This window comes from Mobula hypostoma, chromosome 8 (assembly GCF_963921235.1).
Source record: "Mobula hypostoma chromosome 8, sMobHyp1.1, whole genome shotgun sequence".
Classification (NCBI taxonomy): domain Eukaryota; kingdom Metazoa; phylum Chordata; class Chondrichthyes; order Myliobatiformes; family Myliobatidae; genus Mobula; species Mobula hypostoma.
Window position 1 is genome coordinate 65,296,190 of NC_086104.1, and position 16,875 is coordinate 65,313,064.

Sequence of the window (16,875 nt, forward strand, 5' to 3'; positions counted from 1 at the left end):
AATTTAGTTCTGAAGGACACCTTAGCATTAAGATGATATTTGCAGTGGAAATTGCCATTACTTACAGATTAATAACCCCAAGATGTTACTTATTTCTGTCATTTTCTTTGTTTTAATTCAGTGCAGGAGTAATATCTGATATTACTTTGATATCATTTGCTGCAGATGTTTTGCAAGTATCTTGCAAAATCTCATCCATTCATTGCTATAAACCCTCGAGAGTGTACATCAGCAATGCATTAAAGGCGCTTTTGAGGTGTGGATTGAAGAATCTACTTTTTTAAAAAAAAACAAGAAGCAGATAGACATTCTGTGAAGTAATTACTTTGCTATGAAGTAATTTAATTCTTGAATCTGGCAAGGGTATATATCTGATTCAGGTATCAGTGGAAGCATTGTCACTGTTGGTACTTTATGTGTGTGTTTGAATGTATACATAGGACTCACCTGACCGTGTGTGTGTAGTTTTGAGAATGGAGACAAAGTTGGAGTTGAACTGTGCAAGTATTAATTTTTGTCCTATAATGTGTGACTTCAGTATGAATGGATGTCATTTGAAATCAGTCATTCATTGGTACAGTACAGTGATCAGTGTGTTGCATTCGCAGTTTTAGAATTGTGTTCTTGGGTATGCATTTATACATTACATTATATATTACTGGTTTAACTCACTCTAGTGGGTAATATACAGGTTTAAGTTCCATATCAAATACATTGTGGGAGGCCCAAAGAAACAATCTTTCAATTGTTCAATAAATTTTTAAAAATTTAACAATTTGACTTGTCTAAAATGTATCTCACAATTCAAGTTGCCAATTATTTGGTCACCTCCCCCATGATCTCATGTAGCAAGGTCAAATTGTGTCATCATTCAAAGTTCCCCTGCAGAAACATTCTTACAATTTAAAGGTGCTGTATAAATGCAGGGTTTTTTGTAAGCCTTGAATTTATTGCAATAGCAGTGTATGAGACCATGAAGTAATTTGAAAACAGTGTTGATTATTTCAAATTTGGCAAGCAGCAGAACTTATAGGAGAGGAAGTAGAGGAACGTCATTGAAATTAGAGAATTTGAGATGATCTTTCTTCAGTGAAATACCTTTTATTCAAGATAATCAAGAGACTTCCTGAGAATACACAGTCAGGGCATAATGAATAATGGTAGCGAAGAGCTAGGTTTTTGCATTAAAAGAGCAAGGTTTTTTTACATGAAAAGAAAACAAAAACTTAGACAAACTTCGATAGAGACTCAGTGGAGAGTATCCTATCTGGCTGCATAATGGCCAGATATGAAAACACCAATACCCATGAATGGAAATGGCTACAAAAAGTAGTGGATACAGCTCAGTCCATCACAGGAAAAGCCCTCACCACCAGTAAGCACCTTTACAAGGAGCGCTGCCTCGAGAAAACAGTGTCCATCATCAAAGACCCCGCCATCCAAGTCATGACCTCTTCTCACTGTTACCATCAAGCAGGAAGTACAGAATGCTTTGGTCCGACATCAGGTTCAGGAACAGTTGTTACTTTACAACAATCAGGCAACCTTGTTGATCAGGATCACTGTTATTCTGAACTAATTCTACAATCTACAGACTGGCTTTCAGGGACTCATTGCATCTCATGGCCTCAGTATTATTTTCATTTGTGCAGCTTGTCTTTTGCATATTGGTGTTTACATAGACATAGAAATATAGAAAATAGGTGCAGGAGTAGGCCATTCGGCCCGTCGAGCCTGCACCGCCATTCAGTATGATCATGGCTGATCATCCAACTCAGAACCCTGTACCAGCCTTCCCTCCGTACCCCCTGATCCCTTTAGCCACAAGGGCCATATCTAACTCCCTCTTAAATATAGCCAATGAACTGGCCTCAATTGTTTCCTGTGGCAGAGAATTCCACAGATTTACCACTCTCTGTGTGAAGAAGTTTTTCCTAATCTCAGTCCTAAAAGGCTTCCCCTTTATCCTCAAACTGTGACCCCTCATTCTGGACTTCCCCAACATCGGGAACAATCTTCCTGCATCTAGCCTGTCCAATCCCTTTAGAATTTTATACGTTTCAATCAGATCCCCCCTCAATCTTCTAAATTCCAACGAGTATAAGCCTAGTTCATCCAGTCTTTCATCATATGAAAGTCCTGCCATCCCAGGAATCAATCTGGTGAACCTTCTTTGTACTCCCCCTATGGCAAGGATATCTTTCCTCAGATTAGGGGACCAAAACTGCACACAATACTCCAGGTGTGGTCTCACCAACGCCTTGTACAACTGCAGTAGTACCTCCCTGCTCCTGTACTCGAATCCTCTTGCTATAAATGCCGGCATACCATTCGCCTTTTTCACCGCCTGCTGTACCTGCATGCCCACTTTCAATGACTGGTGTATAATGACACCCAGGTCTCGTTGCACCTCCCCTTTTCCTAATCGGCCACCATTCAGATAATAATCTGTTTTCCTGTTTTTGCCACCAAAGTGGATAACGTCACATTTATCCACATTAAATTGCATCTCCCATGAATTTGCCCACTCACCTAACCTATCCAAGTCACCCTGCACCCTCTTAGCATCCTCCTCACAGCTAACACTGCCACCCAGCTTCGTGTCATCTGCAAACTTGGAGATGCTACATTTAATTCCCTCATCGAAGTCATTAATATATATTGCAAACAACTTTGTCAGTGTTCGTTTATGTATAGTTCTTCATAAAATTCTACTTTTTTCCCTCTGAGTGTACGTAAGGAATTGAACCTCAAGGTTGTATATGGTAACATATACATATTTTGAACTTTGAAAATTATGAGGAAAGGAAAATCAGATCAAAGCAGCATCTAAAATCTGAGCAAAGTTATCTGTAACTTAACATCTGACAGGTTGAAACTGTAAACCAAAGTTTTCATAAATTGTAAATGCTGTTGGCTGACGTTACATAAGTTGCACTGATAGGTTATTTAACTACAGATTAGTTTTTAAGTTTAAATTTTCGCTAAAATTAGTTAGTACAGATTTGTACTACTGATGAAAAACATTCTGATCCATAGAAACTCAGCTTGCATTAACCTTGCTCTGTTTCTGCAATTCATTTTGTCCAACAATGGTTTTCAATTCTTGCTCTTAATGGAATCTTTTGACTTTTATATACTGATTGCTGTTTGCAGCAGAGAGGGGATGGGTGCAACTCATCAGCTGTGGTGGAACTTCCCGTTTAAAGCTAAATAAATATCACCCCTGGAGAAAAAATGTTGGAGGTTTTTCAGCTGTTGGCATCCTGGTTGGATTTCACGGGAAACCAGCGTAATTTAGGCTTTGACATATTTTTCACTAAACTACAACTGTTGAATGAATGGTATCTTAAAAAGTTGTATTTCTTACAGATGCTTGTTGTTGGATATATTTATATTATAGGAGTTTTTTAAGTATCAGTTCAACCAGATCTGAGTTTACTGTAGGGCACTTTGAATTTTCAGAATACTATGTAGTTTTATATTTCACTGTGCAGTACTTTTATTTTTGTAGTCAAGATTACTTTTTTTTTGATAGCTCAACTTTACAGGAAATGCTAAAGTTTCAAAATAGTCTGGACTGGGTCTTGCCTTGGTACACAGAACAAATGAGCACTGTCCTGAAAGTCTGTGCTTCAGACACTTTCTGTCAAATATCAGTGTTCTGATCATATTAAACATGACTGAATTGGTTACAATTACTGCTTCCCAACAGGAATGATTGAAGCTTGAGTCAAAAGTTTCATAGTAGGATCAATTAACGACGTGCTTGCTGAACCTTTTTATCTTAACCCTTTACGGTGTGCTGAATATCCTATTGCACATGGCAAGTAACATACCAGACAGTAACAAAATAGAATTGTCATTGATGACTACAACTTTTATCATGGGACGATATCAAATTGAATTGAGTTGAAACTGCTTGGGTTTTATAGGTGCCAGATTATACCTGCCAAGCTAATTCAAAAGTTCAGTCCAATTCCTGTTGCTCTTATTTCACAGAAAAGTGTAATCTTAAACTGTTGGCTTTGAATGAAAATATGACTCCTCAAACAATGCTTATTTTAAGCACCATAGTATTTCTTCTGAATTGGAAAACAACTTGCTGGAAGCTTTATGCTTTTTTTTCTTGTTAATTCAGTACCTCATTTTATTGTCACCTCACAAAACCTATTGATTTTTGTGAGCTTGAGCTGGTCTGAGGGCTGATTTACATCACCCCTGTTGGCCCAAACAGTTGGTCACCTGCAACTACTGCTGAGCTATACTGATTCATGAGCCTCTGTCTATATTGACCAGATGGATGTCTGTGAAAAGAACTGGTAGGAGTATGAGCTGAGTTGAAGGGGTGGAGTTAGGGACATTTGCCTTAGACTTAGGGAACCTTGCAGACTTGCTTCAGCCTTTTGTGTGGAGATCATGATCTGCAACATCAAATTAGCACCGGCTGTTTAGATGTAACTGAAAAATATCACAGGGTAATTAGAATGTAGTCTCTAATGCACCAAGAGTTAAGAGGCTGTGATGCTTTTCCACATATATTCCTTAGGATACTACCATCAACAGCATGCATAATATTCTTCACATTTAATTTTAAAAGTATTTTTATTAGATAGTTTTAACTTCAGTGTACAGGTAATTAGTGAAGTGTTTTTGAGCCAATTAGGGTGGAGAAAAAATTTGGAGAGCTCAAAATGGATAAATAAGACAAAATTATTGATTAATGAATTATGGGCCAAACGGAGAATTCTGGTAAAATGGTTCCTAGTGGATATGTTCTGTCTGAAGCCAGAGTAAAAATAAAATCCATTTTAGTTCTAAAAGGGAAATGAGCATGTATTTCAAAAGATGGTGACTGTTTTCATAACATTTTAGAAATAATTTGGTGGTCTAGTGGTGCCAGCAATCTTAAATAATTTTCTCCCATTTGGTTGTTCTTCATTGAGAATTGGAAAAATATTGGCCTGTATTGTGATGGAGGGAATAGGGTTTCATAGTTGTGCTAAATTCGGCTTTTATCTGGTGGCTCCTGATCTTTCCTTTTCTATTAACAAAGCTGAGATTGCCTAACTTAATTTAAAAATAATCTGCAAGATTCCCGTTATAGTACAAACTTATCTTTTGGAGGGAGATTCAAGTCAGGAATAAAGCTGTACTACATTTTGGGGGTAAATGTTTTGGTTTCAGATCCACTAAAGTATGAGCTGTAATCTGATTTGTGTGTTTACCTTTTAGAGTCATCAGTGAATCATGTGGGTGTGAGAAAGAAGTCTGGCTCCACTTCCATTAAGGTAATCATCTTGTCAGTGGTGTTGAAAATTTTGCCCTTGCTCTCAGTGTGAGGGAATGCTTTGATGAAGTAGACATATTGTTTCATCAAAGCCATGAACTTCTTAAGTTTAGTAATTTGACATGCATTATAAAATTTTAGTCTCCATGTGCCTAGCAGACTTAAATGTTCCAATATCCTTTTATATTTTAATCAATGGTTGGTTGGTGTGGTTTCTAAGATAACAAATTTGCATCTGATATCAAATGGTTTTCTGCTGAAAAGTTTGTTGAAGTATGTTATCAGCCCTCCACCCTCCCCAAGTTGTCCTGTTTGCAGAATTAAATATTTGCAGTTAGAAATAACCGTCAGCTGAATGTTCCCTGCTGAATACAAAGACTCAGTATTCGTTTCGAAATGTTTTAAGGTGTCAGTCTTTTTTATTAGGGCCAATATCTTCTTGCTGAAGTTTAACTTTAAAATGTTACAATGAGCTATTTAGGTCATTCTGTACCAAAGTTGAACCAAAATTAAGCCCACAGTTTCTAGGATAATTTGATGGCTTGAAAAGAGAGAGAAAAATAATTGATACATCTTTGTAACAAATAGTAATTACATTTTATCTGGACAATTATTTTAAACAGAGTATATAATCTTTGCTATGGAATTAATCTGTCAGGAGCTACATCCACATTTTTTTCTCATGTAATTCAAACCTAAAGTTGAAATCTATTTCTATAATTAAGAACAGTATAGACTTGTGTATTAGCCACATGGTTTTATTTTTAAACCGTTATGTATTACTGAAGGAAGAATGGGTTAAAAACAAACTGATCAGATATGGAAAACCTGGGGCAACCCACTTTCCTGTTGTAATTAGCTGGACAATTGAAGGCATACTGCAAACTGCTTGTCTAAAACTGGAAGGATGGTGATTGTGCTGGATATTGGGTGGATTCTGAAGCACCTTCAATTACTCCAAAAGACTGAGGTTTGGTAAAATACTGAAAGGCTTTTATTCGCTGTACAATACGACCTCCACAGTGAGTGTCTGCCCCCGGACTGAGGGGGAGGGGCAAGGCGAACACCTTTATACAGGACTCTGTGGAGGAGCCACAGGGGCAGTCAGCAGAGGGGCGTGTCCAGACAGGCAACCGAGTTACAACATATATACATGGTTTACCACATTCACCCCTCCTTTTTTAAAGAGTCCCGTGGGGTGAAGTGACTGACAATATTTACAAGAAGTATATTTACAGGTTAAGTCTATCAGGCGGTCGAGTCCGTCGCTGTGATCTACGTAGCACCGGCGGTGATTGCACCGGCGATGGCGGTTGTGCTGGCTCCGGCCTGACTTCAGGTGCCAGCACGTTAGGCGTCGGTAATCCCTCGTGTGTGTGCGTCGCGCCCGGTGTGGGAGTGTCATGTGGTGTCTGTATAGGGTTTGGGGTGCACGGTGTCTTGTAGGTACATACATTGGTGGGTACGGGGTCAATAGTCACCACGGATGTTCAGGGTAGGGGCCCGGAGCGCCTGTGGGCGCCAGGTCGCGGATGGAGACCGTGTCCTCCCGCCCGTCAGGTAAAACCACGTAGGCATACTGGGGGTTCGCATCAAGTAAGTGAACCCTCTCGACTATCGGGGAGTATTTATGGCTCCTCGCATGTTTCCGGAGCAGCACTGGCCCCGGGGACGTCAGCCAAGATGGTAGGGTGGTTCCAGTGGTCGATTTTCTGGGAAAAGAAAAGAGCCGCTCATGAGGGGTGGCATTGGTGGCCGTGCATAACAGGGAGCGGATGGAGTGGAGTGCCTCGGGAAGGACCTCCTGCCAGCGGGAGACCGGCAGTCCCTTTGACCTGAGGGCTAAGAGTGTGGCTTTCCACACTGTGCCATTCTCCTTCTCTACCTGTCCATTCCCCCGGGGATTATAGCTCGTGGTCCTACTAGTTGCAATTCCCCTAGCCAGTAGATATTGGCACAGCTCGTCACTCATAAACGAGGACCCTCTGTCACTGTGGATATAGCATGGGTATCCGAACAGAGTGAAGAGCTTGCGCAGGGCTTTTATAACTGACGTGGTAGTGATGTTGGGGCAGGGGATGGCGAAGGGGAACCGCGAGTACTCGTCAATTACGTTAAGAAAGTACACATTGCGGTCGGTGGAGGGAAGGGGGCCCTTAAAGTCAACACTCAGTCGCTCAAAGGGGCGGGTGCCCTTGATGAGTGGTGCCTTTTCGGGTCGGTAGAAGTGCGGTTTGCACTCTGCGCAGACTTGGCAGTCCCTGGTCATCATCCTGATCTCCTCAAGGGAGTAAGGCAGGTTCCGGGCTTTCACGAAGTGGAAAAGCCGGGTGACTCCTGGGTGGCAAAGGTCTACATGTAGGGCGTATAGCCAGTCGATCTGCGCGCTGACGCATGTTCCCCGGGATAGGGCATTGGAGGGCTTGTTGAGCTTCCCAGGCCTGTACATGATGTCATAGTTGTAGGTGGAGAGTTCGATTCTCCACCTCAGAATTTTATCGTTTTTGATTTTGCTCCGCTGCTGATTATTAAACATGAATGCGACTGAGCGCTGGTCAGTTAGCAGGGTGAACCTTTTGCCAGCAAGATAGTGCCTCCAGTGCCTTATAGCTTCCGCTATGGCCTGGGCCTCTTTCTCTACCGCAGAGTGCCGAATTTCAGGGCCTTGAAGGGTACGGGAGAAGAACGCCACTGGTCTTCCTGCCTGGTTAAGGGTAGCAGCCAGCGCGAAGTCGGAGGCGTCACTCGCTACTTGGAAGGGAATGGCCTCATCCACCGCATGCATTGCTGCTTTGGCAATGTCCCCTTTTATGCGGTTGAAGGCCGTGTGGGCCTTGGCAGAGAGGGGGAATGTGGTGGACTTGACCGGGGGCGGGCCTTGTCTGCGTAGTTAGAAACCCATTGGGCGTAATATGAAAAGAAGCCCAGGCACCTTTTGAGGGCTCTGAGGGTGTTGGGAAGAGGGAGTTCCAACAAGGGGCACATACGGTCGGGGTCAGGGCCAATGACTCCATTCTCCACGACACACGCAAGGATAGCAAGTCGGGTGGTCCCAAATGCACACTTGTCCTTGTTATAGGTGAGGTTGAAAGATTTGGCTGCTTGGAGAAATTTTTGGAGGTTGTTGTCATGATCCTGCTGGTCGTGACCGCAGATGGTGATGTTATCCAGGTATGGGAATGTGGCCTTCAGTTGGCACTGGTCCACCATCCGGTCCATTGCCCTCTGGAAGACAGATACACCATTCGTGACACCAAAGGGGACGCGCAGGAATTGATAAAGCCTGCTGTTTGCCTCGAAGGCAGGTAAGGGCAGTCCTCCCGGCGGATGGGGAGCTGATGGTAAGTGGATTTTAGGTCTATGGTCGAGTACACCTTGTACTGTGCTATCTGATTGACCATATCCACGATGCGGGGTAGAGGGTACGCGTTAAGCTGTGTGAACCTATTGATGGTCTGGCTATAGTCCACGACCATCCTATTCTTCTCCCCGTTCCGAACAACCACCACCTGTGCCCTCCAAGGACTTGTGCTTGGCTCAATGACCCCCTCCCTGAGCAGCCGCTGCACCTCCGACTTAATGAAAGCTCTGTCCCCCGCGCTGTACCTCCGACTTAATGAAAGCTCTGTCCCCCGCGCTGTACCTCCTGCTTTTAGTTGCCACAGGTTTACAGTCGGGGGTCAGGTTGGCGAACAGCGGTGGGGGAGGAATCCTGAGGGTGGAGAGGCCGCAAGTGGTGTCGGTAGTGTGGCAGTTGGCATGATGTTGGGTGGGATGCGCAGGTCGGTGTGTGTGTGTGGTCAGTAGCGGGGTACGTGACATATCTCTACAAAACGGGATTTATGACAGTAATTGGCGGGAGGGGCCCATCATACTTCATTGTCACGCTTTTTAGGTGGCTCTGAAAGTCCAACCCCAACAGCACAGTGGCACACAGTTGAGGCAAGACCAGTAACTTAAAGTCCCGATATTCTGTGCCCTGCACCACTAGCGTCGCTACACAACCCCCCCGGATGTCTGTTGTATGCGACCCGGAGGCCATGGTGACCCTCTGACTTACCGGCCGTATCATGAATCCACAATGCTGCACCGTGGCCGGGTGGATAAAACTCTCCGTGCTGCCTGTGTCAAACAGGCAGCTTGTCCTGTGCCCCTCCACCAGGATGTCCATCATTGACCTTGCGAGCTGGTGGGGAGCGCTTTGGTCGAGGGTCACGGAAGCCAGGGTGGGGTCGCTGTCTTGGTCCGGCGTGGTGGGGTGCCCCGTGAGCACCCATTGGTCGTAGGCGGTGGGAGGTGGCCCCGACCAAGATGGCCACCCCCATGTCTCGCACGTGGTGGTGGCGTGCAGGGAAGATGGCGGCAGGCAAGATGGCGACCCCCACGTCTCGCACGCGGCGCTGCTCGATCCCACTCGCGGTTTTGACTTACAGACCTTGGCGAAGTGGCCCTTCTTTCCGCAGCTGGAACAGGTAGCTTGTCGGGCTGCGCAGCATTTCCGGGGGTGCTTCTCCAGTTCGCAGAAGTAGCACTTCGCGGACTCACGACTGGCGGCAGCCGAGGTCGATTCGCCAGCAGGTTGCGGGGTCTGCGGCACCCACGAGGCCATCGGGGGATCGCGTGCCTGGAGAGCCTCGGAGTTATGCAGAGCGGCCTCCAACGTATCAGTCAGCTCCATCGCCGAATTTAGGGTAAGATCGGCTTTTTTCAGCAGCCGCTGGCGCACGTACACTGACCTGGTCCCCGTGACGAAGGCGTCTCTCACTAGGAGTTCTGCATGCTGCGCCGCCGTCAGCTCCTGGCAATTGCAGGCTCGCACGAGCGTCCGTAGGGCCTGGACGAACTCAGCACTCGATTCCCCGGGGCGTTGTTGCTGTGTCGCTAAACAGTGCCGAGCATAGACGCTGTTTATCGGCCGCAGGTATTGTCTTTTGAGTGTGTTCATTGTGCCGTCGTAGTTCGGCTGGTCTCTAATCAGCGAATAAACCCGTGGACTGACCCTGGAGAGTAGAACTCTGCGCTTCGCTACGGGGTCGGTCGCTTTAATCTCCTCTAGATACGCTTCGAAGCAGGCCAGCCAGAGTTCGAAAGCGTTTCCAGCTTCAGGTGTTTGCGGATTGAGGTCCAATTTTTCTGGTCTCAGGGCCTGTTCCATGTTTTAAAATGTACAGCGAATAAAATTGAAGCACCTTCAATTACTCCAAAAGACTGAGGTTTGGTAAAATACTGAAAGGCTTTTATTCGCTGTACAATACGACCTCCACAGTGAGTGTCTGCCCCCGGACTGAGGGGGAGGGGCAAGGCGAACACCTTTATACAGGACTCTGTGGGAGGAGCCACAGGGGCAGTCAGCAGAGGGGCGAGTTACAACATATATACATGGTTTACCACAGATTCACAAAGCCGTTCTTGCCAAATAATACTTAAATGCTGCAGAATCAAAATCAAAATATACACCTTAATGATGTATTGAAATTTGAAGTGTAAATTAATTGACTTAATGTTACTCACTTTGCATATAATTTATTTTATTCGTTATTCTTTGCTTTTACTTTAAACTAATTTCCCCTTTGTCTGCCTAAAGATCAGATCTCTTCACATCAGATAATCGTCACATCCTTTGATATCTTCTGGAATATTTGTTACTGTATGCGGTCCCAATTTCTGGCAGATGCCAGCCTCTTTTAGATTACTTCCGAGATTATGCATTTGAGGTCCACTGAAATGGATGTTTGCTCAGACATAAGATCAAGACTCAACTCTAAGATGGCTCTCCTGAGCCTAAATTCTTGGAGTTGTAACTTGAACCTGATCTGTAGTCTGTTCCTTCCCGGCTTGGCTGGATGATTGCCAGGAGGGTGCGGCAGCATAGGCAACTCCTTTTTGTTTAGGGCTTTCCTGCAAACTTCATTCAGCCTCACTACACCTCACGGTACTGAGAATTAGTGCTGAGCCAGAAGGACACACAAGCTAAGCCAAGCACAAGGACTTGTAATTTTTTTGACATCTGACATAGAGTTGGGTGTTCACAAATTTCCCTGGTCAGGTCAGGTTTAATCCGAAGGTTCTGTAGATTAAGGCAACAATTGATTTCTGGTGAATTGGCTAATCTAAAGTGATCGTGTTTAGGAGTAGATCATTGATGTTGGTGTATGGATTGACACACACTCAGACATGAGGGAGAGAGGGGGGAGAGAGAGAGACCTGGAGGAATTTAGCAATGCGAGCAGCATCTATGAAGGAGAACGAACAGTCGATATTCAGGCTGAGATCCTGATGAAGGGCCTCATTCGGCAATATCAACTGTTCATTTTTGTCTATAGCTGTTGCCTGCGTTGCTGAGTTCCTCCAGCATTTTGTTTTAAGATCAGGTCGAGATCCATTTAGTTTCTTGGGCATGTTCCCTCAGCCAGTGAGATCATGACACCCATTTTTTATAGACCCTTGGCTCCGTATCCTATTGAATCATGGATTTAGACTTTTGCTTTCCAGACTCACTGCTGAATGAGCAAACATTGATTTTAATGTACCTAAATTCCAAATCTTCCTGCCAGTGAAAGGGGGAAATGGGGGTGGTGCATGAATCAGTTTATGGTATTTTTAGATTTTGAAAGGAATCAAAAGAGCAGCTGTAGAGTAACTTAAATGATCTGTCTCCTTTCAAGATGTTGTATGGTCACCCTCATTATTCTGCTGTGTTATTTCCTTTCAGGAGCCTCTGTGTCACTATCAATTAATCTTCCATGTGTCCACTAGCTTTTGTAAATATTGATCCATTATATTATTGTATTACACATGTTCAAGATTCATATCTATTATAATACTATTGTCCAAAACTACACATGAACAGAGCTTCCTTCTAGCACTTAAATGCAATGACTAATATTTCATTAGAGCTTCCTTTATATTTCGTACTTTACTGCTATATGTTCATATGTACAGGACCCCTAGCTTTAACCATTTAATTGACACCTATGTCTGTTCTTCAAAAGTTACCGACCTCACATTTGCTTGCATTGAAATCTGTATGACAAGAGTTTTGTCTGTTTACTCAATCTGTTTTATGTTTCTTTGTCACTTAATCCTATCAACTGTGCTGTATATCACCCATCTATTGTCATTTTTGTTTGGTACCTTCTAGAGTTACATTGACATTTTCTTGTCTATTCCCTTGGAGAAGAACCTGTTTATTTATTCCTTTTTGAGAACATTCAGGCTTGGTTATGAATACTCAGGAATTTCTCAGCATCCAGTTGCATTGCTGACAGTCTGAATGTAGGAAAATAACTGTGGTGATTGCCTCCAGTAAAAAAATATGTTCAAGCAGTTTTTTTAAAACTTTCAGTCAGTGCATTTGGCTTCTTGTGCTTTACGCGCTTCCCATTCTAGCAGTTTCCAGTATGATGATTGCAATATATAGTTTCTCAGAAAAACTGTATTTCCATAAAACTGCAAAGCAAATTACACTCTGCATGCCATCTTGAAACTACCACCTTACTTTTGATTCCTTTGCCAAATCAAACGTATTTAACATTGCACTTTATAACATTTGGAAGATTGGGGTTCAATTCCTGCTGCTGTCTCTCAGGATTTAATATGTTATCTCTGACCGTGTGGGTGTTGTCCATGTGCTCTGGATTCCTCCCACATACAAAAGACGTCCAGTGTTTGCATGGCAACACTTGTGGGCTGCCTTCACCACACAGTGTTGGTCGTTGAGGCAAGCGATGTATTTCACTTCGTTTCAATATTCTCATTTGTTTTTAATTGTAAAAGATTGTAATTTAACTTGTAATTTCTAACAATTAAGTAAGTATTTTCCCAACTTTGAAAGTGATCCCTTGTTATTTGTTTATACCTGTCTTTTTGGTGTGTAATTGAGGACCCTCTACTGTGTGAAATACTTCAATGTCAACGAACGTGCATGTGGCAGGTGTAGATTATGGAAATATTTTGTTGATCTGAAATTTGACTCTTCAATATAGAAGGGAAAACTAACTTTGAAAGGAAAGTTCCAGAAATTTAAATTTCTTTTAGCCAACAGCTTCAATTAAGTTGATTTTTGCCTATTTATTTACCTTCACTGGAATGTGTATGACCAATGAAATTAAAATAATGGGTTCACACTTTATGGTTGTACTTGAGATTCTAGCCAATCAGATTAATGCTAGCTAAACACATCTTCCAAAACAGGCAATGTGTTTTTGTTTAGATTCAAGTTTTTGCGCATTTCGGGAGTTTAATTAAAGTCCTGTAACAGACTGCAAAAAAAAATAGTCAACAGAAGTCCTTAAAAGTTATTTTAAATGGATTTATTTTGGTATATTTGATATATTTCTTATAATTGCATATCATTATAAGTATGAAGCTTTATTGATGTGTCTCCTTTGCTTGATTGTAAATGTAACCAAATGCATAAAAGGATTTATTGAGAAGTGCAATAAACCACGTTGTGCTTTCGGTAACATTTTTAGTATTTTTGTGCCAGAGAGTACAAACTGCTAATAACTACTAAAATACTTTGTAATGATGCAAATTGAATCCGTTGATACTAGTAAATTTCTGAAGTCTACAAATGTAATTCTTTAAATTTAGTATAATCTTGATGCCTTTACATTCCTCGTTCTAGCAGCTGGTTTATGAAAGCATGCAAGTTTTAGTGGTTCCATAACTCAGAAGATGCGTAGCTTGGATGGTTGGTGATTGAGCTGAGTTGTCCTTGGATCTTGGTAATTTACTTGCAAACATTTGGTCACCTTGCAAAGAGACATGTCAGTGCACTGGTCATTATTGTGTCCTCCAAATGCTTGGCCTTTATATACTGCTTAACATATAGACCTCGATCCTATTTATGAGCCAATGCAGGCAAAATTCCAGGATACAGTGCCCAAAGTTTGCCACACAACCAATCAACAATGAAGTTTCTTCCCCACAACATAATTGAGTTTCCGAAATGATGTCCAATCTACTGATTGAAAAATACATAAAGGCCAAGCATTGGGAGGAAACACCACAATTAACAGTACACTGACAATGTCTCCTCACATGGTGACGAAACGTCTGCAAGTAAATCGCTAAGGCCGGAGAGTAAGTCAACCTTGCCAGTTCTAGAACTGCTCCCCTTAAGTGCCCCCTTAATTACATGAAGTTGAGGTTTTCTTAAGTTTTTTTTCTTTCATCGTGCTGCATCCACAGAGTTGTCTGATTGTGTTATCAGTTTAATAGTTGCTTCATTCATACTGACAGAGATGTTTTCAACAAGCAACAAGTAATCACTGTGCTGCCTCATGGTTACATATCGCCATCATTGTGCCAATGCAATAATTATGCTAAAATGAATTTTGAACTATTGAACTGATGTATTCCGATAGTGTTCAGAAACACGTAAAAGAATTTCTATTTATAGCCAGCAGACTGTTTTTAAATGTTGCATGTGTTAGTCATTTGTGATCTGAACTTTATTTGGTATTTTGATATCACTTGAGCTTTACTGAAACTCTTCTTTAAAAAGGAATCCCTTGCTATAGTGCTTTTCATTCTTCAGTGGCTAAACATAAGGATTCTACAATTTTCTCTCTGGGATTTAGGAATTCAAGCAGAGAAAGGATCCTTGTGTTGCTGTACTGTGGTCAAATAGACCCACTGTGATCTTGCTGCATCTGTTGGCAGAAGGTTTGTACCGCAGAATTCTGTTCCTTCTGCATATGTTTAGGTTCTGAAAGATTTGAAATGATAAAACAATGTAGGAAAGGCAGCACCATTCCTGATAAAAGGGTCCTGTAATTCAATAACTAATAAATCCCCGGCTTTGCATGGGTCCCCTCCCACATTCCAAAAGGTGTATGAGTTGGTAAGTTGTGGGCATATTATGTTTGTGCCAGATGGATGGTGAGACTTGTCGGTTGCCCCCGGCACATCCTGGACTCTGCTGGTTGTTGACTGTATGTCACTGTATATCTCAATGTGCATTGACAAATAAAACTATTATTTCTTTAATCTGTCAAAAGTAGAGATGTCTATCATTTATAAACAGCTTAAAATCCAGGAAAATAAGCAGATTTTTTTTTCAAGTGTCTATATATAAATAAAGAGTCTTTTGGAAATCATCCCTGTTGCACAAGACAGTCTATATCCTCTGCCAGACCAAGGTGGTATGCAGCTGTTAATGCAGCTTGGCATAGAGGAAGGAGACTGAAAATCTGGCTGAGTGGTGCCACAACAGCCACCTCTCACTCAATGTTAGCATGATCAAGGAGCTGATTATTGACCAGGAGGAGGAAACCAGAGGTCCATGAACCAGTCCTCGTCAGAGGATCAGAGGCAGAGAGGTTTAGCAACTTTAAGTTCCTAGGTGTTATTATTTCAGAGGACCTGTTCTGGGCTCAGCATGCAAGTGCAATTACAAAGAAAGCACGGCAACACCTCTACTTCCTTGGAAGTTTGTGAAGATTCAGCATGACATGTAAAACTTTGACAAATATCCGTACATGTGTGTTGCAGAGTATATTGACTGGTTGTATCACAGCCTGGTATGGGAATGTCAATACCTTTGAATGGAAAGTCTACAAAAAGTAGTGGATATGACCCAATCCATCATGAGCACATCTACACAGTGTGCCATTGCAGAAAAAGCAGCATCCATCATCAGGAATCCCCACTACCCTCATGCTCTCTTCTTGCTGCTGCCATCACAAAGAAGGTACAGGGGTCTCAGGATCTATACCTCTTGGTTCAGGAACAATTATTACCCTTCTGGAAACAGTGGGGAAACTTCACTCAACTTCACTCAACTTCATTTGCCCCTTCACTGAACTATTCACACAACCAATGGTCTCACTTTCAAGGACACTTCATTTCATGTTCTCTATTCATTGCTTATGTTTTATAATTTTTTTTAACCTTTTTTGTATTTGCACATTCGTTGTTTGTCTGTCCTTTCGGGTACAGTCTTTCATTGATTCTATTATGGTTTTTGGGCTATTGAGTATGCCTGCATGAAAACAAACCTCAGGGTTGTACATGGTTATATAGTTGAACTTTGAAAACAAATTTACTTTGAATTTGAATAATCTTGTTCCACCTTTTTCAGTGGTTACACCTTTTGGGCGGAGAAAGCCCAGTCTAATAATCCAAAACATTTCTGAAAGCCATTCAGGTGAACGTGGAAACACTGAGTTGTTGATCACTGACAGTGAGCTCTAGAAATGGCTTTGGAAATCTGCAGACGTAGATCAGTGTAAAAAAAAATGAGTGAAACCACTTTGGGGACTTCAGAGCAGAATTCACCTTGTGACTTGTCTGCGGCTCACCAATGTCGTCTGTCCCATTATTTTATGGTGTGGGGTTGCCAAAGCTTATTTTAGTGCTGAAGGAGTTTAGGAGATAATTCATGGCTTGTTTCTCCTAATGGATACAATTGTCTGTTGTGTAAATGCCCCATAGTACATCAGAAAGTTGATCCACGACAGTCTGCCTAGGGTCTGTCATATTTATAATGTATTGTACTGTGAACTTTGGGGCAGTTGGCCAGATTTTTCCTGACTTTGTAGCCAGAGGGGATTGTAGCTGAACCTAATGATGTGGTC

At 42.4% G+C, this 16,875-nt stretch overlaps 1 protein-coding gene across 3 annotated transcripts in view; it reads left to right on the forward strand.

Annotated features, from left to right (window-relative positions):
- LOC134350589 (rho guanine nucleotide exchange factor TIAM2-like) overlaps positions 1–16,875 on the forward strand; it is a 276,948-nt gene that overhangs the window by 63,067 nt on the left and 197,006 nt on the right. For 2 of the 3 annotated variants that reach the window (XM_063056011.1, XM_063056010.1), the window contains exon 2: positions 5,236–5,291. The exons of the other annotated variant lie outside the window; for it this stretch is intronic. The gene's annotated coding sequence lies outside the window, so the exon portion shown is untranslated. The remainder of the gene's footprint in view (positions 1–5,235; positions 5,292–16,875) is intronic. 3 annotated transcript variants of the gene reach the window in all.